Consider the following 5,902-nt stretch of genomic DNA (forward strand, 5'->3'; position numbering starts at 1 on the left):
GGATAGTTGATTCTGATCATCTCACCATGTTACCTCTTAGATGTCGAACTTGTCTCTCTCAACCTTATGAGGGTCCTAATGACATTCAATGGTGATGGTTTAGGTTTGAAAATTACTTACACTATAATGTTTCCTTTTCTCCTTCTTTCAATCTCTCTCATGTTTTATTTGTGCCTTCCATCAAACAAAATTTAATATCTGTTTCCAAATTTTGTGATCTAATTAAACTTCTATTGAATTTTTTCCTTCTTATTTTGTGTCAAGGTTTATGTACGAGGACTCCTCTACTCTGCGAAAAGAACGGCTGTTCTTTATGAGTGCCCGACGACGGAAGATGCGAATAATAGCCTAGCCGGGGCTTTCCTCTGGGGTACTACTTTACTTCTCCACGAATTTGGCAGGGGCATCTTGGTCATCCAGCTTTAAAAAATGAATATCTAGTTAAATGTGGTTCAGTGTCATTTTCCTCTTCTATTCCCCCTATTTTATGTGTTAGTCTTGTTTGTGCAATAAAAGCTAGCTAACGTCTACCATTTGGTGAATCCACTTTAGAAAGTCGAAGGCCTCTTGATTTAATTTACAATGATGTTTGGGGACCCTCTCCTTTTCAATCTGTCTTGGTTTTTATATTATGTTATTTTTGTGGACATTTCACTAAATATGTTTGGCTATATCCCTTGTGTCTCAAATCTGATGTGTTCACCATTTTTGCCAATATAAAGCTATGGTTGAAATTTTTTTTAAGCGTCTTATAGTCTGTGTCTACTTGAATGGTGGTGGATAAATATTGCTCTAAAAGATTTTCTAAGCACAATGGGAATACAACATCTTAAAACACCACCTCATACACCACAACAAAGGACATTGCTGAAAGACGTCATAACATATTGTCAACATTGTCTAACCCTTCTTCATCAAGCAAAACTCCCTCCCAATATTGGTCTTATGCTTTTCAAACTGTGGTTTATTTGATTAATTGACTTCCCACTCCTATACTAGATTTGCTTCCCCCTATGAAAATTATTTAACCGGAAACCAAATTACAATAAACTGAAAGTTTTTGGGTGTCTCTGCTTTCCTTGGTTAAAACTGTACAATTCCATAAACTTGAACCTAAATCTTCTCCATGTATTTTTCTTGGTTACTCTCTTAATCAAAGTGCATATTTTTGTTTGGACATTACCACCAAAAAAATTTACACCTCTCGTCATGTTAGGTTTGTTGACACTGAAGTTCCTTTTTCAAATTCCACTTTGGCTGATTTTTCATCTCATTATGATTGGCACTTGTCTTTACCTTCTCTATGTCTTTGCCTCCTGTTGTGCAACACTCAACGTGGAGACCACCATGGAAACTCTTTTGCACATTATGTCGTAACCTCCCATCATATCTTTGTCGCCTCTTTCTGTTGAGTCAGGTACTTACCACTTATACTCCTCTCCTCTAAATATTGTTTCTCCCTCACTTCTTGTTTCTAGTTCTCTTGCTACAGATATTACTCTTGTCGATTCCTCATCACAACTTCCAGCCCATCCTATGCCACAAAACTCTCCACCTTCCACAAACTTCCTCTCATTCCATACTACTCACTCCAAAAATAACATTTTCAAACCCAAATGTCTCTGTCATACAACTACAAACCATCCATGTCCTACCTCTGTTGAACCTACCTGTGTTATCCAGGCCATTAAATTTGCTGAATGGCGTCACGCCATGTCCATGAGCTTATGGCACTTCTTCGCAATGGAACATGGGAACTTGTTCCTCTCCTTCTCTTTCTCAAAATATAGTTGCTGCAAATGGGTTTTCCGAATTAAATGACACCCCATTATCAATCTCCAAGTACAAAGCTCCTCTCGTCGCCAAGGGGTATCACCAACATCCTAGTATTGATTTTCATGAAACTTTTAGTCCGGTTGTTAAATCAACGACTATTCGGCTAATACTATCTCTCGCCTTGTCCAATATTGGCCTTTACGTCATTTGGATGTCAACATGCTTTTCTCTATCAAACATTGTCTGAAGAAGTCTTTATGCACAACCGCCAGACTTATTGATAAAAACAATCCACACTTTGTTTGCCAATTATGGAAGGCCATTTAAGGTCTTAAACAACCTCCAAGGGCATGGTAAAGGAGCTCAAAGGTTTTTAATCTATGGGTTTGCTAATTCACGCAGTGACACTTCGTTTTTCATCTATCATCGTAGTGGTATTATTCTCTATTTTTTGGTTTGTGTAGATGATTTGATTGTCACCGGCAATGACAACACGACTCTCACATTTTTTGCAAGCATTGGCATCTCACTTTTCTATCAAGGACCTTGGTGATCTTCACTATTTTTTGGTATTGAAGTTCTGCCAACCACCTCTGGGGTTCTTTTAACCCAGCACAAATATATAGAGACTTATTGGAACGGACAAAAATGTCTGGAGCAAAGATGCAGTACGCCTATGTCTTCCACTCAGTCTCTTCAGCTGCATGACGGTTCTTCATCCACCGATGCAACCTAGTTTCGTCAAGTTCTGGTGCCTTTCAGTATTTGTCCCTCACTCGGCCTGGCTATCTTACGCAGTCAACAAACTGGCACAATTCATGCACTCTCCAACTAAGACTCACTGGTCAGTAGCCAAACGATTTTCGCTACTTGAAAGCTACCATACATCATGTTTTGTTTTTTAAATGTATCAAAAGCTTGTGTAACACTTTTACAAACGTTGATTGAGCGAGCAATCATGATGATTGCACATCCACTTTTGCATACATTATCTATCCAGTGGTAATGCAATTTCCTAGTGTTCCAAGAAACAAAAAACTATTGCCCGTTCATCAACGGAAGCCGAATATTGAGCGCTTACATCCTATGCTACTAAGGTGCCTTGGCTTAAAAATTTACTTACTAGTTACATGTTGATTGCCTATCAACTCCGCAGATTTTTTTTGATAACATTGGTGCAACCTGTCTCTCCGTCAATCTTTGTCTTTCACTTAAGAATGAACACCTCTATCGACTACCATTTTGTTCGTGACCATGTGGCTCAAAGGTCTTTCATAGTCTCACATCTCATCCAAAGACCAACTTGCTGATGCCTTGACTACCCCTACTGTCTATCACATTTCACAAATTACCTCCAAGATCAATGTCTTCAATGGAGCACCGCTTGCAAGGGCCTGTTAGAGAATCTTCATCAGATGGTGTCATCTCTTTCTCCTCAGACTCAAGTGGCTAAGCTACAGTAGTTTCAACAAACTCTGATTCTGCTTTATCTCCACAAATCTCCTCTAATTAGTTTAACATTCAAAAGTTTATTTTATCTCTTCCTTGTATTTAGGCATCTCTGTTTAGTAAAGAGTATAGCTCTCATGTATATATTGACCAAACTTGTAAATCAAATATACAATCAATATTTTATCTCTCTCCTTGTTAGTCCTAAAATAAGATGCTACCATTCAAGGTAAACCGCACTGACAATCACATATCCAGTTCTGATTTCTCATATTACCTTACACTCCACAGTGGCCCAAAATTTTTTGTACAAGGACCATCTAGCTACTCAAAGTTGTCCAATTTATCCCCCCAACAAAAGAAACTAAACAGTCCAGCTATGCTATTAAACCCATAAGTTCAAGAACTAGAGAAGAAGTCACAAGTTACATAATCATTTGTTATTCACGACTGAATTTCTGTGAAGCACATAAATGGCTCTATCTTCGACAAGATACTAAAATCTTTAACGAAGCTACGTGCCTTGGACGTTGTAGCTTCCACTCTCTTAGTCCAACCACACATAATTAAATCTCACACGCCAATTTTTTTTCTGATATAGATATAATTGTTTATGCTTTCGTTCAATTTCCTATATGCGTTGACTATGTGTACACCATTTCTTTGCGTTTTCAAGAAAATTATTATCTTATTGAAGCATTTGTTGTACCCTCGCTGTTACCAAGCAAGGGACACTGAGACATAACCAAATTAACTTGAACCAAAACAAGCACAAACCAATGATGGGAGACTCCACTGAAGCCGCTTTTTGTCCCTCATGGAACCAATTTATTTCTCTTTTTTTCATTTTTTACTGTTCTCTGGTGAGCCTTCAATATCTGCTGCTTCAAATCATGCTCATCAATTGCTTTTCTCTTCGGTGGTAAAAATATGCTGAAATGTAGACCAATTTCTTTTCTCATTATAACCTACACCGTTGGATACGGAAAGCTGGACCCTGCTTTCACTACAAAAACCACTTATTTTACGCCTCTTGATTTCTCTCTTTTCCGGCCTGAATTGCAGTGGTGCTGCTACTACTGGTCCATTTTCTCACTTGCTGATTTGGTGCGTTCGTAATCCAGAACACTTATTGGAGTTCTTGTGCTCGACATTGTATCTATCACTGACTCGTGCGCCTCCATCGCCACCATCTCTTGCATTGTATCAAAACATTGTAACAGGTTCTCCTAAAACAAAAGCACCACGCAAGTCAAGTTAAAAGTAACCAAAATGGGAACAATGTGGAATAAAACTATTCGTATTCATTGAACTTCCTACTTACTTTATTTATATACCCAAGATGAAATTGAAGTCTTGAAAGAAGGAACTGCAAAGGAATAGCTCATGAGAAGACACAAGAATGCTGATGCTGCATTACAGATGGCTTGAACTCTACAACTTGATTTCTAAAACAAAACAAATATGTTATATGGTTTTGCGCTAATTTCCACAGAAACATAATTAAAAGAATACTAATGAGTTTAGGCTAATTAATTACCATTATGAGCATCAAAGATGATATCTGTCTCGATCTCTTAGAGCTTGTGTCAAAGGGATCTTTGAGTTTGAATAAGAAATGAATGACACAGAAATGAGAAAGGTGTTATTGATCTCATTCTCCAATTTAAGCATCAGAATAAGAAGCTCCATCCTCTGAATCGTTTGTGCATCAAATATGAATCCTTCTTCTCTCTGTTTCAATTTTCTAACAATTTGCCTGAGTTGCTCTTGCACTGCAATATTTTGAATTAACATATCGAAATTAACTAAAAAGTGAAAACTTTACCTGGATTTTAGAGGGTGAGAAGTGGGTATTTTTCATCTTTGCTGCTAGAGAAATGCAAGAGGTTACAAATCCTTAAAACCCACGGCTTGTCCTTGCTGCAAAATCAAGATTAACAATTACTTTCACTGAATGTGTAACATTTCACAACATGTTCACGATTAATGAAGCATTATTTACAAAGAAAAACATATTTTTTTGGTTTTGTACGAAAGTTGCAGCAATAAACAGAACATAACAAAAAAAAAAAAAAAACACGCCCATATCAATAAAATATGTATATATTAGAAAAACCACCAAAAGCATTGTTTTATAGCTCTTTTTACCGGAATTTCTTGCGGGAGATAACCGGTCCAAATAAGTGACGGCAAGGTAGGGAATGGATGGCTCAAAGTTGCCGGAAAATTGTGCCTGCCCAACCAAAACAGTTACAAAAGGTACAAGAATAAAAAAATGAAAAAGAGAGAGAGATCTCCAAAGTTAAAAAGACTATACAAGTTTGGCTCAACTTTTACCAGCAAAATGAGAGACACAGCTTCTTGCCGAAAGGAGGGATAAAAATCAGTAATTTTCAAGCATTGATGAACTTTTGTGGGCATGTGATCAGACCAGAGGCAAAGAGAGGGGAATTTTCAGATCTTGTTGTTCTTCCAAGCTTGTGAATGGTTTCTCAAGATCAAACTCCATCTCTAAAATTTCTTAATTTTGTTTAAATGATATAGATATGTGTGAAGTCTGTGTTTTGTAGCAGAGAATGGTCAAGAAAGAGAGAAAGCAAAACAAAAGCAATGAAGTGAGAGAGAGAAAAGTTTGCAAGAGAGTGAGTAATATATGGAAAAGAGAAGCTCTGTA

The 5,902-nt window shown here is 37.4% G+C and overlaps 1 pseudogene; it reads right to left on the reverse strand.

Moving 5' to 3' along the window:
* Positions 1 to 4,301: 4,301 nt before the first annotated feature.
* On the reverse strand, positions 4,302 to 5,664 carry LOC116134775 (annotated as a pseudogene).
* Positions 5,665 to 5,902: the final 238 nt, after the last annotated feature.

This window comes from Pistacia vera, unplaced genomic scaffold (assembly GCF_008641045.1).
Source record: "Pistacia vera cultivar Batoury unplaced genomic scaffold, PisVer_v2 Contig291, whole genome shotgun sequence".
Taxonomy (NCBI): domain Eukaryota; kingdom Viridiplantae; phylum Streptophyta; class Magnoliopsida; order Sapindales; family Anacardiaceae; genus Pistacia; species Pistacia vera.